Source organism: Chiloscyllium plagiosum, unplaced genomic scaffold (genome assembly GCF_037043375.1).
Source record: "Chiloscyllium plagiosum isolate Xiang-an unplaced genomic scaffold, Cpla_swu_hap1 HiC_scaffold_9, whole genome shotgun sequence".
Lineage (NCBI taxonomy): Eukaryota > Metazoa > Chordata > Chondrichthyes > Orectolobiformes > Hemiscylliidae > Chiloscyllium > Chiloscyllium plagiosum.
Window position 1 is genome coordinate 119,060,962 of NW_028270147.1, and position 18,844 is coordinate 119,079,805.

Consider the following 18,844-nt stretch of genomic DNA (forward strand, 5'->3'; position numbering starts at 1 on the left):
AGATATGGCCATTAAAAAAAAAACTGACACTTCCAACTGCACACAAATGACTTAAGCCATTAAGTTGCATAAGATCTTAGAGAATATTTTGGTCAATTTTGGGAACCTCAACACAGCACAAATTCAGACTGAAAAGTGCAATCTTTATGGCTTTCTTCATCTGAAAAGTATGGAGTGACCTGTGGAAGATCAAGATTCTGGAAAGTTTTAAGAAGATGATTAATAATTAAATGTTGTATTATCAACCGATGGAAAGACAGATGATACAGAAGAATTAAAAAAAAATGAGTGACTGGAAGAGACACCATATATTATGTAAATAGAAACAGAAACTATCGATTCTCAGAGTTGGCAAAGTGGTGACAGATGGGATTTAGTGAATAACAGGATGAGGAGGAGGTTGATGATGATAAATTAACAATGGGAGAGTACAAACAGTGGAGGAGAAAGGGGCTTTGGACTTTTAGGGAAGGGGCAAAATGGGAAATTGAATTCAAAGCTGTCATCAGGATCGAGATAATGTTTTTAACATGCTCTGTTATGCATATCATCAATCAGAGCTGCTGTGGAGCATTCTTCACTCAGACCTTTCTTGCTTAATTGAGAAAAAATAATTTTGTGTTCAAACGCAAAAGCTGAAGCTCACCTCACAAAAAACCTCTTTTGCTCACACTCTCTACACCTTTCCATTTATTATTCTCAAGATAGTCTGGGAATATTCGTAGATCTCGTGGATCGTGGCCAAGTTCCTTCAACTTCCTCAGCTACTGCACGAACCATCTTCTCAACCTCTAAAGCATCAGGAGCTACAGAAAAGTAAGGTTCCCTTTGGATTTTCAGAGGCACATCCTTTGGAGACGGGGCCTCCTGTACTGGCTGCTGCATTTGCTACATCTCAGCCCAAAGTCCTCATCAAACGAATTTTGGTCATCTACCAGGTCATCGAGTGCCTCATGACTCAATTCCAACTCTGCCAGGCGTTTGGCCAATTCTTCCTGCCCACTTGTGCCAAACTCTGGGCTGCCCTGTTGCAAAGTACACAGACTGTTGGTCAAACTGAAATCAAAGCATGAAAGCGGGGAGACAAACAAACAAGAACCTTCTTTTTATATCTCAGAGCATGTCTGACGAGTTGGACACAGGCTGGAATTCATTTCCAATTTATTCTCAGCCATGTAATGAAAGTTAAGGTTTCCACATGGAGTGACATTAAACAGTATATTTTATCGGACTGAGTACTCAAACTGAATACACAATTCAGTTAATGGAGTCAGGAGAAATGCTTTATTCTCATTTTCGATTTTTAAAAATAGTTGACTTGATCAAGGTGGTGGAAAAAATCTTTACAAAGTTGCAAAGTATCCCAAGTGGTCTTCCTGAGCTTTAAAAATACATTTGTTAACCATTTAACAGTCTTTTTGTAAAGGGTCCTTAATAAAGGGGAACACTCAGGGTAATTTCTGAAAATGAGACCTGCAAAATGAGACCTGCAAAATGTGCCTGAAAAAAATGGAGTTGTATTTTGACATATTGTTACAGAAACAATGACAATCCTGTAAGTATGTTAAAACATGGGAATTTAAGAAGCTCTGGAATTATTAATAAAACAATTGCATCAATGCTTCAAGACCAATAACACATCTCCAATTCATGAAATTCACAACCATCCCAAAACAGGTTCAAAATTAATATTTGCAGGTCGAGAACAAAGATCTGGAGATAATACCTCCTCCTTATCATCATCACTGTCATCTCTTTCAGATATCTCCAATTGGATAACCGCCTTGTGTTCCTCCTCTCGATCCTTGGAAGGTGACCTGGATCAGGATTCAACATCCAATTTGAACTGTAATCCTTGATTAGTAAGTTGGATCTTCTCAGCTCGAGACTTTGTGATTTCATGCAATTGTTCAACAGTGTCCTTGACAAAGGGAGATAGCTCAGGTGCACAATCCTTTATCTGAAATGCTCGGAACCAGCTGGTTCTCGGAATTTAGAACTCTTCAAATTTCAGAATAAGTGACAGTTTGATGGTGAAATGATTAAAAATCATACCGGAGGAGCATACTCACTCTGTAAAATGGGGCAATGAAACAGAATTGCGGTTTGCCAGTGCTGCTCCCCCCGGCCCCACACTACGTCACATCTGAGTGATACGCCAAACAACCATGTTAATGAGGAAATAACTTCACAAAAACAACTTTGGACTTTGGAGCTTTTCGGATTTCGGGATTCAGGTTAAAGGATTGTCTACCTGTATCATATCAACCAAAGAATTGGCCTTTGAGTCACTGCTCTTCAGATCATCTCCGTTAAAGACATCCTTATCCTCACAATTGTCCTTGGGTTCCTCTCTTTTAATGTCCATTGTCCATGTGCTCCTCATGGATTTCCTCAGATTCAGGCTCGAGGAATGGTACTTTAAATTGAGCCTCAAGTTGGTCCTTTTCCCTGTTCAGTAAATCCAACAGAGGAGTTGAAGAGATCTCATGGATATTGAGTGAAAACCCCTCCCATTGTGCACTGGAAGAACACACAGACACATTGGTATTGATTTTGGTTTCTGTCTCCAGTACTGCCTTGGATGCCTTCTCTATGAACACATCATTCCAGTTCATGTTTCTTCATTCTGGTCTCACTCAAGTTTGCCAATCGTTCCTCCTCACCAGACTTGGACAAGCTCTCTTTTCAATTTTGGTCATCTCCAAAAGTTTCCACTGCCTTGCTAGATTCATTAATAACGTGCAGCAAGTCAAACTTACTTGGTTCAGAAAACTGATTACTTGCATTTTGATCATTAAAGTTGTTTTTAAATGGACAGAGCTTAAAGTCGACTTGCCCTCCAGGAGTATTACTTCGACCAAATTCTTCCGCCTGCAGTTCTGCTGATTCTTTTGAAAGCTCTGGCTCAACCTCCATCACATGTCCCATTATTACGGCCTTCTGGCGTATCCAGCCCCGCACCAGCCCAAAAGCCATTGGCAAAGCTAGTTCTGCCCTTGAAGCGAAGTGTCCCTGGTTGGATGCTACTAACTAAACTTCTTGCACCAATTTGGGATTCAGGCAGCTCATCGGTTTCAGGCAACATGTCTGTTTGAGTGTGACACGGACAGAGACAGTGTGATGGCATGGGAGTCTGTTCCTCATTGCTGGCATCACTTTGCTCTTCTCAGTTGGTGATTTCAAGTCTCCAAGTTGTTCTGAATGTACGCTACCACAGCTGGGAGAGTATTTCTCACCCAGTCGCTCACTGATTTCATCATCCACACTGATACTTGGTGAAACACTTCGAGAAAGCTTCTTCCCTTCATTCATTCCCTCCTGCTGAAATGCTCAGGACAGGAGAGCACTTGGGCCTCAGTGTGATTTTTGACTCTGGTGATTTTGATCAGATCGCTGGGTGAGCCTCTGAGGTAGGTTACGCCCGCTGTGGGTATCCTGGTCCTAATCAACCCCGTCAGGGCTGGCACACAGCATTTGGGATCTGCCAATCACATGCAGAATTCCTTGAACTGGCCAGTAAGGTATATTTGCATTCTTTTGTTGGCAATGAATTAAAGCAGCCATGCTTCAGATCGTTCTGAAACTTTCACTAATCAACAACCCAACATTGAACAACAAGACTAATGATTTCTGCCAAACATTCTCGACATTCTAAAACCCGACAGTTTTGTTATATCGCGATACTTCTTTGCTTCGTCTTTCACAGAATAATTTCAGAATTAATTTAGACAACACCAATCCGACCGAATCTGAGTCCCCTACTCCTCTCTTTTTTTTCCAAAAAAAAAGTGTCCTGGACTCTATTTTGGATCCACAGGTCCCCGACCTGTTAGTGGGTGTCCCCACCTCCTCTTTAATCTTTCCTGAATTAATTCTTACCAAGGCCGATCCCTGGTAAGCAGCGAGGAGTCAAGTGAACCACTAATGAATGAGGGGGAAACCAAAAGGACAAAATACTCACGCCTGGCTGGCCGATTCCTCTACACTCAATAGAGGAGGACTCAAGGCACTTACACCGCTTCCCCATAATCTGTCCGTACTGAGTCCGAGTCATAGCACCAGATGGGATCTGGACCCCAGTGGATAGGGGTGGGGGGTTCTGTTCCGTGATTGGTCAATAAGCACTCACGTTCTGTCTGATTCTTTGAGACTTCATTCTTTATTTTTCATGTGGCCGGGCACAGATCACCCAGAAACACAGAGGTTATTCACTTCCGTGTTCCTCAGAGGAGCTGCACGCATGGCTTAAAACAAAGATATTTTTATACTTTTCTGAAAGAAAGGTACAGTCCATTATCGCATTGTACATTCAGACAATTACCAATCAAGTTCGAAATAATCTTAACGGACAGCAACTTGATCCAATGATATTTCCTGGGAACCAACTTTATTTTCCAACACTTAAGCCACTTTTATCTCACTAACCGAATCTTTGCACCAGCAATTGAAGGTCAGTTAGATTGGCCAGTAATGTATCATCTAGTCTAGTTATTTCTATGCTGTAAAGGAAGCATTGTCTGCTAATCTCTGTTGAGGCAGACTGTGATTTGTCAACTATGGACTATAACAGCGTTAAAAGCCATTTTATGCAGCTTTTAGCAGAATTGTCAATTTGCAGCCTAGAAGCCATTTTGTCATATTATTTGCATTAAGAAGCCATTTTGTTCCCATTTTAGTTAGTAAGAGCATGTGTGAAGTGGTTGTTCCTGACAACAACTGGTTACTGAGGATTCAGATCCTCAGTAGATAGAGATAGGGAAGTGGGAAGCAAAACAAAGGTCACATTTCATGTACAAAAGGGGATTGAATATGAATGGGCAGTGATTTAATTGTTTGAAAACTGACAGCATAGGGGTCGGATCACAGTATGTGTGGCAGTTCTCTATTCCAACAATATTCATTACTTCGTAGAAATCTTTGACCCACTAGACTGCTTTAAGGCACATCTCAAAAACTCACCCAATAGAACTGATTATATTCTGTATGAACATATAATATTCTGCAGCAGCAAGTGTACAACCTTCAGCCATCATTTCCTCTTTTAAAATAATGATCCATTCTTTCTTTTTCACATACAGAGTAAACAGATCGACTTCATTACAAATGCTTTTTTTAAAAAAAAGACATTAAACTCCAGAGAGCTCTGACCATGAAATAGTTTATCTCAAAAGGTTGATTCAGCATTGATGTCAAAATGCATGGGGTCATAGAGTCAGTTACACAACAGACCCAGCTCATCCGCACCAACCAGATATCCCAACGTGACCTAGTCCCAGTTTGCCAGCATTTGGCCCAAATCCTTCTCAACCCTTCCTATTCATGTACCCATCCCAATGCCTTTTAAAAGGTACAAGTTGTAATTGTACCCCTCTCCACCCCTCTGGCAGCTCATTCCATGTGTGCAGCTCCCTCTGCCTGAAAAGTTATCCATCAGGCCCTTTTCAAATCTTTCCCTCTCACCTTAAACCAATGCCCTCTAGTTTACAACTTTCCTGCCCTGGGAAAAAAATCTTGGCTACTCAACCTATCCATACCCGTCATGATTTCATAAACCTCTACAAAAACCCTTCAGCCTCCAATGCTCCATGGGAAAAATACTTCAGCCTATTCAGCCTCTCCCTGCAACTCAGTCTCAGCAACATCCTTGTAAATCTTTTCTGCACTCTCTCAGATTTAACATCCTTCCTACAGAAAGGTGATCAGAACTGTATGCAGTATTCTAGATGAGGCCTCACTAACGTTCTGTACAGCTGCAACGTAACACTTCAACCACTACAGTCAATGTTCTGACCGATGAAGGCAAGCATGCCAAATGCCTTCTTCACCACCCTCTCTACCTGCAACTCCACTTTCAAGGAACTATGCACCTGCATCCTGAGGTCTCTTTGTTCAGCAACACACCCAGGGCCCGACCATTAACTGTATAAACTAGTGACTGGATAGAGAACTTTGAAAACGAGACTTGATAGAGAAGTTTAAAAATGAAGACCATAAGACAGAGGAGTGGAAGTAAGGCCATTTGGCCCATCGAGTCCACTCCGCCATTTAATCATGGCTAATGGGCATTTCAACTCCACTTACCCGCACTCTCTCCGTAGCCCTTAATTCCTTGTGGGATCAAGAATTTATCAATCTCTGCCTTGAAGACACCCAACATCCCAGCCACCACTGTGCTCCATGGCAATAAATTCTGGCTGAAGAAATATCTCCTCATTTCCATTATAAATTGACGCTCTCTCATTCTAAGGCTGTGCGCACAGGCCCTAGTTTCCCTGCCTAATGTTAACAACTTCCGAGCTTCCACCCTTTCTAAGCCATGCGTTATCTTGTAAGTTTCTATTAGATCTCCCCTCAACCTTCTAAACTCTAATGAATACAATACCAGGCTCCTCAGCCGTTCATCGTATGTTATGCCTACCATTCCAGGGATCATCCGTGAGAGTCTCTGCTGGACACACACTAGTGCCAGTATGTCCTTCCTGAGGTGTGGGGCACAAAATTGGACACAGCATTCTAAATGGGGCCTAACTAGAGCTTTATCAAGTCTCAGAAGCACATCAATGCTTTTATATTCCAACCCTCTTGAGATAAATGACAACATTACATTTGCTTTCTTAACCACGGACTCAATCTATAAGTCAACCTTGAGAGAATCCTGGACTAGCACTCCCAGATCCCTTTGTACTTTGGCTTAAGGAATTTTCTCACAGTTTAGAAAATAGCCCATGCCTATATTCTTTTTTTCAAAGTGCAAGGCCTTGCATTTGCTCACGTTGAATTTCATCAGCCATTTCCTGGACCACCTTCCAAAACTGTCTAAATCTTTCTGCAGCCTCCCCACAGCCTCAGAACATCCTGCCTGTCCACCTAACTACTTATCATCAATGAACTTTACCAGAAAGCCCCCAGCTCCCTTCATCCAGATCATTATTATATAAAGTGAACAGTTGCGGCCCCAACACTGAATCCTGCGGGACACCACTTGTCACCAGCTGCCATCCCGAAAAAGAACCTTTTATCCCAACTCTCTGCCTTCTTTCAGACTGCCAATCCTCAATCCATGCCAGTAGCTCACCTCAAACACCATGGGCCCTCACCTTAGTCAGCAGCCTCCCATGATGCACCTTACCAAAGGCCTTTTGGAAGTCGAGATGGATAACATCCACTGGGTTTCCCTGGTCTAATCTACTTGTTACGGCTTCAAAGAATTCGAACAGGTTTGTCAGGTACGATCTCCCCTTACTAAATCAATGCAGACTCATTCTAATCTGACCCTGCACTTCCAAGGATTTAGAAACATCATCCTTAACAACATATTCGAGAATTTTATCGACAACCGAGGTTAGGCTCATCGGCCTATAAGTTTCCATCGTTTGGATTGATCCTTCTTGGACAAGGGGGTTACAACAGCAATTTTCCAATCATCTGGGACTTTCCCTGACTCTATTGATTTTTGAAAGATCACAACCAACGCCTAATAGAACATAGAAGAATACAGCGCAGTACAGGCCCTTTGGCCCTCGATGTTGCGCCGATCCAAGCCCACCTAACCTACACTAGCCCACTATCCTCCATATGCCTATCCAATGCCCGCTTAAATGCCCATAAAGAGGGAGAGTCCACCACTGCTACTGGCAGGGCATTCCATGAACTCACGACTCGCTGAGTAAAGAACCTACCCCTAACATCTGTCCTATACCTATCACCCCTTAATTTAAAGCTATGCCCCCTCGTAATAGCTGACTCCATACGTGGAAAAAGGTTCTCACGGTCAACCCCTAATCATCTTGTACACCTCTATCAAGTCACCCCTAAACCTTCTTTTCTCCAATGAAAACAACCCCAAGTGCCTCAGCCTTTCCTCATACGATCTTCCTACCATACCAGGCAACATCCTGGTAAACCTCCTCTGCACCCATTCCAGTGCCTCCACATCCTTCCTTTGATATGGCGACCAAAACTGCACACAATACTCCAGATGCGGCCGCACCAGAGTCTTATACAACTGCAACATGACCTCAGGACTCCGGAACTCAATTCCTCTACTAATAAAAGCCAGTACGCCATATGCCTTCTTCACAGCACTATTTACCTGGGTGGCAACTTTCAAAGATCTGTGTACATGGACACCAAGATTCCTCTGCTCATCCACACTACCAAGTATCCGACCATTAGCCCAGTACCCCCTCTTTTTGTTACTCTTACCAAAGTGAATAAAATGTTTAATACATGTAAAACTTCAGTATGGATACACTCACATTCCAGGCAATTCTCTCAATAAAATCCTAGGCAAGCCTATGACAACTTTGTCAAAGAATTAATAAATGGAAATTTAACAAATCTTCGCACAAACTTTGAACAAAGCCATTATGGAATCAGACAATCTTTAAAAAGAGGTTTCTAAATCCTAAAAAAAAAGATAATAATGACAACAAAATGTTAATATTTTCTCAGATAAGATGTCAATTGCTATATAGTCCAATGAGAGTCAACATTAGGATACAGGTCATTTGGTCAATGCTCTATAAATCTTACTTGGGGTTTTTCTAATTAAGAAAAAGATTTATAACTTGAGGACTGAATTTGTCAAAGATCAGCATTTTAAAATAAAAGCAGAAACAGATATCACATTTCAAATACTGGACATCAGATGAGTTATGGCTGAAAAAGGCAATTAAATTCTATCGATTTCGCATAACAATGTTTGCATTTTAACTTGAATCACGTGCAGCAGTTTGAATGACATTTATTGTCAGATTTATAAACTTTTCACAATTTTAGATCAAAACTCAATTCAACAAAATCCTAAGGATTCAGCATGTTTCAAACATTTGTATCGTAGCCACAGACAATGACTTTTCAAAAATAAACATCTTTCATTCCGATGTATCATTTTGTAGGTGATGCAATATCATTTTAATTTGGATTGTAAATGGGGTGGTTTCATTGTAATTATTTGTTTTTATTGCATCCAACTTCTTAATATATTCGGCAGGCAATCCATTCTGTTTTGCACCTGTACAAATTATCTTTTTGTAAAGTGGAGATGGCAGGGTAGAATTAAAATTCTCTATTTCCTTAGCCACTTCCCTCAGAACTCTAGGATGTGGCCCATCGGGCCAGGATATTTATCAATTTTTTTACCTTTTAGCTTTTCTAGCACTTTCTCTTTTGTAATGGCAACCATACTCAACTCTGCTCCCTGATTTTCCTTAATTGTTGGGATATTACTCATGTCTTCCACTGTGAAGACTGACACAAAGTACTTATTAAGTTCTTCAGCTATTGACTCCCATCTCTAGCCTTCCTGCATCAATTTGGAACAGCTCAATTTCTACTTTTGCCACTCATCTGTTTCTTATGTATTGAAAGCAACTTTCACTAACATTTCTAATATTACTGGTGAGCTTACCTTCATATTTGATCCTCTCCTTCCTTATTTCTCTCTTTGTTATCCTCTGTTTGTTTTTGTAGTCTTCCCAATCTTCTGATATCCCAGGCTTCCCGGCCACTTCATAGGCTCTCTCTTTTTCTTTGATACATTTCCTGACTTCCTTTGTCAGCCATGGCTCTCTAAATCCACCTCCCCCCACCCAGAAACACCCAGAAACTCCTGCCATTGTTGCTCTCCTGTCTTGCCCACTAGGCTCTGCTTCCAGTTGATTTTCGTCAGTTCCTCTCTCATGCCCCTGTAATTACCTTTATTTAACTGTAACACCATTATATCCGATTTTGCCTTCTCTCTTTCAAACTGCAGCCTGAACTCTACCATATTATGATTGCTGCCTCCTACGTGTTCCCTGACTTTAAGATCTTTTATGAAGTCTAGCTCATTACATAAAACTAAGTCCAGAATAGCCTGCTTCCTCGAGGGCTCCATCATAAGCTGTTCCAAAAAGACATCCTGTAAGCATTCCATGAATACCCTTTGTTTGGATCCACCGGCAACATTATTCAACTAGGTCATTTGCATATTCAAGTACCCCATGGTCACCTTGACCTTGCCATTCTGACATGCCCTATCTATTTCCTGGTACATCTTGTGCCCTTGGTCCTGACCACTGCTGTGAGGTCTGTATGTAACTCCCATTCTGGTTTTTTTGCCTTTGTGGTTCTTCGACTCCACATCATCTGATCCTATGTCATTCAGTGCCATGGATTTAATTTCATTCTGAACTAATAAGGCAACCCTGCACCCTCTGCCCACCTCCCTCTCTTTTCGATAAGTTGTAAATCCTTGGATGTTTAACTGCCAGTCCTAAACCCCCTGCAACCACGTCTCTGTGATGCCGACCACATCATCATCATTCATGATGATTTGTGCTATTAATTCATCTACTTTGTTACAAATACTATGAGCATTCAGGTAAAGTGCCTTAATGCTAATTTTCTTATCCTCATGATTTCCAACATCTCTAGTAATATGCCCAAAGTTATCCTTCGTTTTTGCTTCATTCCTGGTCTGCCTTGAACTGAAACCCTGCACACATGCTAACCTGTTGCTTATCGTTCTACTTGGCTCCATACTCCGTTGCTTTCCCTTTCCCTTCCCCCAGACTCATAAGTTTAAAGTCCGAGTGACCACCCTATTTATCCTTTTCACCAGAACACTGGTTCCAGATCGGTTCAGGTGGAGACTGTCTCATCGGTACAGATCGCCCCTGTTCCAAAACTGATGCCAATGTCCCATGAAATGGAATCCCTCGTTCCCACACCAATCTCCTAGCCACGTGTTTACTTCCCTAACTTGCTTATCCCTATGACAATAAGAATGTGGCTCGGGCAGTAATCCAGAGATTATGACCCTCGAGGACCTGTTCTTCAATTTCCTTCCTGGTGCTTGATATTCCCCACACAGGCCCACCTGCCTAGCCTTGTCTATGCTGTTAGTGCCAACATGGATCACAACAACTGGATCTTCTCCCTCCTGCTCCAATATCCTTTCAAGCCGGTTGGAGATGTCCAGCATCCTGCCACCGGTCCAGCTACACACCAGGTGGGAATCCCAATCCGTCTCGTAAAGGATACTATCTGTCCCCCTAATTATAGAATCCCCTGGAACAACTATTTGTCTTTTTGCTCCCGCTCTTTGATGGCCTTCTGAACCATGGTGTCATGGTCAGCTGGCTCATCCTGTCCACAGCCCTTTTCCTCATCCATACAGGGAGCAAAAATCACACATCTGTTGGACAAAGTCAAGGGCTGAGGCTCTTCCATTCCTGAACTCAGAATCCCCCTCACTTACAGTCACACCCTGTTGCTCCTGATCACTAACTGAATTTGAATTACTTAATCTACCGGTGTGACTGCCTCCTGAACCACTGCGTCCAGGTAACTCTCCCCCTCCCGGATGTGCCGCAGTGTTTGAAGCTCAGATTCCAGATCATCAATTCTGATCCAGAGTTCTTTGAGCAACCAACACTTGCTGCAGATGTGGTCACTGCCCTTCACAATGGGATCAGCCAGCTCCTACAACATACAGCTACAGCACATCACCTGTCGAGCCAACTCTACTTATTTAATTAATTTATACAAAATTATAAGTTAAATATTATTCAACTAACCAACTAATAATGAACTTTTAATCAATCACACAATACACAAGAACTATCAATTGCCTTACCTTAGCAACACATGAGAGTCCTTTTCTTTGGTGAGAGGAGAGGGCGGGGGGGAGACACGACACGTGTAGTACATCAGGATTCAGCTGCTGCCCAAATATATACCCAACAGTCCTCTGTGCCTCGCTGTGGCCTGTCGCTCCGCTGCTCCTTCAAAAGCCTCACTTATCAAGCAGTCTCACGTTCGTTCCTGCTCAGTGTTCGCTCCGCCAAGCTAAGTTTTTATATTTTAAAGTTATCATCCCATCGGGTCTCTGGTCCTCATTGTCGCTCCTCCCACTCCAACTGCCACCCATAAAATGAAGAACACTGATCCCCCGAGGTAAGTTTGTATATTTTAAAGTTAACTTCCTGTCAGGCCTCTGGTCCTCGCTGAAGGTGCTGGAGCTGCATGGAGGGAAAAATGTTTTCACTTGTGAGGCTGACCTAAACAGGAAGTTCACATTAACGAATCGAATCAGAAATTCAAAACAAGATATTCTTCCCTGAGAAGAGTGACAACATGGAACTTGCTTATGCCAGGAATGCTTCAGTTGAATGGCACGAATATGTTTAAGGGGAAATTAGATAAGTACCTCAGGGAGAAATATACAGAAGGATGCACTGATGGGATGAGACAAAGTGGGAGTAGAGTCGCATGGAGACTAAATAACCGCAATAGCCTGTTGGGCCAAAAGGCACGTTTCCCTGCTGTAAATTATCTGGAAAAGTTCTGGTCTCCTTCACTCAAGAACCATTTAATCACCAACTAATTTGGACAAAAGGGGTCCCACTGGAGTATGAAAGAAAAATACAAGAGACATCCCTTCATAAGGTTACATAATTAACATCCATTAGTGAAAGTACCTCTGCAGAGAGCACGGGTTAATCTTCAGCTTCTCAGTATCAGTGGAGTACAGAGTTTGAATTTGATGTTTGGTTGAGCTTGAGCTGCCAACATCAAGATCTTTACTGGGTTCAGCTTGGGTCTTCGTCATAAACTCATCATAGGACTGAAAGAAACATGGAGAGAAAGTGAAATCAAACATTGGGATTTAAAGAAGTACACATGACACTACTTTGCCAACTGCACTGAAATAAATGTACTTCTGAATTTTTAAATAAGTTTTCTGGCAACTAAGGAATAGCAGGGACTTGATTTTCAGCAAACTACTCCAGTGAGGACTCAAGTTTTCAATTCAATCAGAAAGTTGAAGCATTTTCTGGATGTATGCAGGAGAGCCAGACAGGTAAGCCAAAAACAGATAAAGCATTTGCCATTTGAAATAATAGAAAATTCAGATGTAGGATGCAGTGTTCATAGTCGTGATGTAATGGTACAATATAATACTGAACAGTTGCTAAACTGAAGCACTTACCAAAATATTGTCCACCCGATCACGTTTTCTCCTGCCAAATGTCTTCATCTTCTTCCAGCCTGTCTTCTGATACTGCTCCTGGTTGAAACCAAACAACTTCATAACTTCATTAGAAATGAAGATCTGGGGATAGAAGCACAGGAGAAATGGCAACTAATGCACACACCCTAAATACACAGACAAACAACCTCCAATCCATTATCCTTCCCGTAAACTGCTCAATGAAGACTTTGATGCTTGGGCCTTCTGATTCTTCTCCCATTCTGAATGATGTAAAATTGGATGAAACTCAAAGCATGTTCCATTAAACAAAAATCACTAAATGCTTTAAAACGTAATTATAATTGAAGTGAATAACATCAGTGAGATCCAAAAGCATATACAAAACAACTTTAAGGTAGCATGCAATACTCCCAGATTATGAGAAGGTTTGACATTTTCCCTTGCCTAAGACCGAGACTGAGAAATGAGTAATTATTCACTTATCAATTCACTGCATGACGTGGTTCAGCACTTTGCCAACAAGTGCTGGCCTCTGCTCTGTCAAATTCCAAAAATATTCTGCCTTTAATAGACTGTAGCTGAAAATGTGTTGCTGGAAAAGCGCAGCAGGTCAGGCAGCATCCAAAGAACAGGAGAATCGAAGTTTCGGGCACAAGCCCTTCGTCAGGAAACGTCGATTCTCCTGTTCCTTGGATGCTGCCTGACCTGCTGCGCTTTTCCAGCAACACATTTTCAGCTCTGATCTCCAGCATCTGCAGTCCTCACTTTCTCCTTTAATAGACTGTAGGCAGACAACTGAAGATCAGCGCTGTGGGAGGTCTCACAATAAATATTGGGGCTGACGTGGATTCCTTCAGTGATCCCAGCATTTCAGGAAGGTCAAATCGCTCTCAGTTTAACAGATGAGTTCATCAAAGCTATATGATCTAACCACTGACCACTGCCTCACATAGCTCCAGGCAGGAAGATTTTAATAGGTTTCTCGGCTAACAAAGGCAAGTAACATGCCCAGAAATGTTGGTGTGGGAAATAGTACAGTTCAGACTGAAGACACATTACAGTTGAGTTATAAAGACAAAGCAAAGGAAATGAACAGTCCCAAATTTACTCTGTGAATGAAAAGCTGATTTACACATGCCCATTCTCAGTCCCTGGCAAAGTGCAACACTTCACAAACTGTGCTCAAAGGGAAGTCAGGCTAGACAATGAGCGGCTTGATGTTGACTTTAGATCGTGGTAAAAAGTTCACATTGCAGTGTTTCAAGTCTGAGTTACTGGAAGGAGTCATCCAGTGTACACTTCAATGTCAGTGCCACAATAAAATAGAAGTTGCATTGTTGCAATAGTAAAGAACTTGGTCTTCGTGCTGGACAATACTTTGTAACCAATGCTCAAGTCATCCACCTTAACCTCAAATTGCCAAAAAACTTGCAATATATATAACTTTTCACACTTGCACCATGTTGTTCCCAACCTTTGAAATATAGCCACTAATTATAATATAGTCAAAAGCTGCAACAAACTTTCACACAGCAAGTTCCCACAAATCAGAGAAATGGTTCAGTAAACGTTGAGCCAGGCTGACTCATGTAGTAGATTGACCAGGACCATGAGGGAGAACTCCACTCCTCTTCAATGTCACACCAAAACTCTTTTAAAAAACTCACCCAAGGGGGGAAATGGGGCCTCACTTTGAAAACAATACTTCAGTACTGCACCAGGACTGTCATCCAGGATTTCACTTCAGCGTTAATCCCCTCTGCTGACTGAGGAAGAGTGCCACTGAGCCATGGCTAACACTCAGAGCTATTACATTGTGTCTCCAGTTGGGAGTAAAATGAGGTTCCTCGAGGATCACTGGGGAGATCAGAGTAAAATGGGGCTCCTCAGTTCCTGACCTTACTTCCATCATAAGGTCAGAAGTGCGGATGGTTGCACAATTTTCAATACCATTCATAGACTGTTTCAGTATCTGAGGAGTTATGTTCAAAGGCAACAAGATCTAGACGATATGCAGATTTGGACTGGTAAGAGGCAAGTAATTTTTGCATCAAAACTGCAAATTAATGACCATCTCCAGTAGGAGGCCTGTGACCAGTGGTGGCCCATAAGGATCGGTGCTGGGTTCACTGCTTTTCGCCATTTACATAAATGATTTGGATGTGAACATGGAACATAGTATGGTTAGTAAGTTTGCAAATGACACCAAAATTAGAGGTGCAGTGGACAGTGATGAAGGTTCAGAATACAACAGGATCTCGAACAGATGGGCTGAGGAGTGGCAGATGAAGTTTAATTCAGATAAATGTGAGGTGCTACATTTTGGAAAGGCAAATCAGGTCAGGACTTATACACTTGATGGGAAAGCACTGAGGAGTGTTGCTGAGCAAAGAGACCTTGGAGTGCAGGTTCATAGTTCCTTGAAAGTGGAGTGACAAGTAAGCAGGATTGTGAAGGTGGTGTTTGGTATGTTTGACTTTATTGGTCAGAGCATTGAGTATAGGAGTTGGGAGGTTATGTTGGGGGTGAATCGGACACTGATTAGGCCTCTTTTAGAATACTCTGTGCAATTCTGGACTCCCTGCTCTTGGAAAGATGTTGTGAATCTTGAAAGGGTTATGCAAAGATTTACAAGGGTGTTGCCAGGATGGGGGGTTTCTGGTATAGGAAGAAGATGAATTGGTTGGGGTTACTTTCCCTGGAGCATCAGAGGCTGAGAGGCAATTGTGAAAAGATTTATAAAATGTGGTATGGATAGGGTAAATAGACAAGTCTTTTCCCTGGTGAAGGCAAATCCAAAACTAGAGGGCAGAGGTGAGAGGGGAAACCTTTAAAAGGTACGGAACAGGTAACTGATTCATGCAGAGGGCGGTGTGTACATGGAATGAGCTGCCAGCGGAAGTGGAGGCGGCTGGCATAATGACGATATTTAAAAGGCTCTGGCTGCGTATATGAATAGGAAGGGTTTAAGAGGGAAATGGACCAAATGCTGGCAAATGGGACTAGATTTTATCTCGGATAACTGGTCTGTATGGACAAGTAGAACCGAAGGGTCTGTTTCTGAGCTGTTCATCTCTACAACTCTAAGAGACAATTTAACCAATGGCCCTTGACATTCAATGGTGTTACCATTACTGAATCTTCCATAATGAACATCATCGGGGTTACTATGGACCAGAAACTCATCTGGACCCATTATATAAACACTGTGGGCTACAAGGGCAGGTCAGAGATTGGAATACTGTGGTGTATAACTCACCTCCTGATTCCCCATAGCAAATCCACCGAGTACAAGTCAGGGGTCTGATGGAATCTGCCCAACTTGCCTGGAGGAGTGCAGCTCCAGTAACACACAAAAAGCTCACTACATCCAAGACAAAGCAGCCCACTTGATTGGCACCACATCCACAAGCAGCCATGCCCTCCACCACCCTCCACTCAGTAGCAGCAGTGTGTACAATCTACAAGACGCATTGCTGAAATTCAGAGATCTTCAGCCAGATCCTCCCAAATCTGTGACCATTTAGATCAAGAAGGACAAGAGCAGCAGACTGCCACCTGCAAGTTCCCCTCCAAGCCACCCATCATTCTGACTTCGAAAAATATCATTGTTTCTTCAGGATTGCTGTATCAAATTCTGGGAATTCCCTCCCGAAGGGCATTATGGGTCTACCTACAGCGCATGGACTGCAGTGGTTACAAAAGGTAGCTCACCAGTTTCTCAAAAGCAACTAGGATCGGTGAATAAATGCTGGCCAGCCGGCGATGCCCAGACCCTGTGAGTCATTTAAAAAAATGTTCATTGAGGAGTTTAGAGTTAAAATGGGGTTCCTTGGTACTCAATGGGCATAGAGGAATTTTTTTTATTCATTCATGAAATGTGGGCGTCACTGGCTGGCCAGCACTTATTGCCCCTTCCTACTTGTCCTTGACAAGATGGTGCTGAGGTAGACCCACAATCTCATTCGGGAGGGACTTCCAAGATGCAGTGACAGATTTCCAAGTCAGGATAATGGCCACTGTTTACAAGATGAGTCACTCACTTACTTAATCTACATATTTTAACTCCAACCAGCATCACGTTTGCAACATTATTACTGACAAGTAGGAAAAAAGGATTGCGTGGAGTTATTACCTTTACTTCATTTAAATTCTGAGGGTTCCTCACTCGTTTGAAGAATGAAGAGCTAATTCGGCTTGGCTTCATCCACAGGGCTGGGCTGGCACGGAGATCGTCAGAAAAGATGTCAACAAAAATTTCTCTTGTAACATTAAGGACAAGCTGGAAGAAGTAAAAGACTAACAGAGAAAAGATTATATTAGATGCGTCCTCTCCACTCAACAAAAAGCTTATGAGATCATTACAGTGAAAACAAAAGGGAATCCTGTTCAAAATATATAAAATAACAACTGTTTGCTCCACGATTTGAACCAAGGCTACATTTCGAAGTTCATTGCTTGCAGGAGACAAGGCAAAAGAGAGATTCGAGAAGGGGTTTAAAAGGATTGCAGAACTACCAAGGGTAGGTGCAGATGTATTAGACAAGATTTCCTGCACAATACTGAGGAAGGCACCACAACATAAAAGGAGACAAATCTTTGAAACAAAATGAATGACATCTGTGGGACATGCTGTAAATAGAAAGCAAGCTATCATGGCTCCAATTATTCAGGTGAATAATAATCAAATATTGTATTATCAACCAATGGAAACAGCAATAGAAAGTCAGAAACGATGGAGAAGAGTTTGAAAAAAATACTGAGTGGCTGGAAGGGACACCATATATTATGTAAATAGAAACAGAATCTGTAGATTCTCAGACTGGGCAAAGTTATGACAGATGGGATTTAACGCATAATAGTTTGATGATGATGAGGATGATAAATTAATAATGGGAGAGTACAAACAGTGGAGGAGAAAGGGGCTTTGGATTTTTGGGGAAGGGGCAAAATGGTAAATTGAATTCAATGCAGTCATCAGGATCGAGATAATGTTTTTAACATGCTCTGTTATACATATCATCAATCAGAGCTGCTGTGGAGCACTCTTCACCCATACCTTTCTTGCTTAACTAAGAAAAAATAATTTTGTTTTCAAATGCAAAATCTGGGTCTCACCTCACAATAAGCTCTTCTGCTCACACTCTCGTCATTCTTCCATTTATAATTCCCAAAGTCTGGGGGTATTTGCAAATCCCCCAGATCATGGCCAAGTTCCTGCCATTTGCACAGCTCCTCAGCTGCTGCATGAACCAATGTCTCAATCTCTACAGCATCTTGAGCGAAATCAAAGTTATTTTCCCCTTGGATGTTTCGGGGCACATCTTTTAGGGACTGGGGCTCCTGCACTGGGCTGCCCTGTTGCAAAGTACACAAACTGTTGGTCAATCTAGATACTGAAGGTCAGGAACAAAAATGATGGAATTCATTTCAAAACATTAATGAACAATACATGGTTATAATAAACTGTGAAATCGAAGCATGAAAATGGGAGACAAACAAACGAGAATCATCTTTTTATATCTCAGAGTACGTCTGAAGTGTCAGACACAGGCTGGAATTCATTTCCCATTTATTCTCAGCCATGTAATGAAAGTCAAGGTTTCCACATGGAGTGAGATCCAGAACATTAAACAGTATATTTTATTAGACTGAGTACTCAAACTCAATACAAAATTTACTTGATGGAGTCAGAACAAATGCTTTATACTCCTTTTTAAGTTTTAAAAGTTTTTGGCCTTAATCAAGGTGGTGAAAATAATCATCTTTACACAATTTCAAAGTATCACAAGTTGTTTTCCTGAGCTTGAAATATAAACTTAGTATGAAAAGAACACGTCACACTTATTCTATAGGTGG

The 18,844-nt window shown here is 41.9% G+C and overlaps 1 pseudogene; it reads right to left on the reverse strand.

Moving 5' to 3' along the window:
* The window catches only part of LOC148149284 (centrosome-associated protein 350-like), a 989,460-nt pseudogene that overhangs the window by 18,647 nt on the left and 951,969 nt on the right, over window positions 1-18,844 (reverse strand).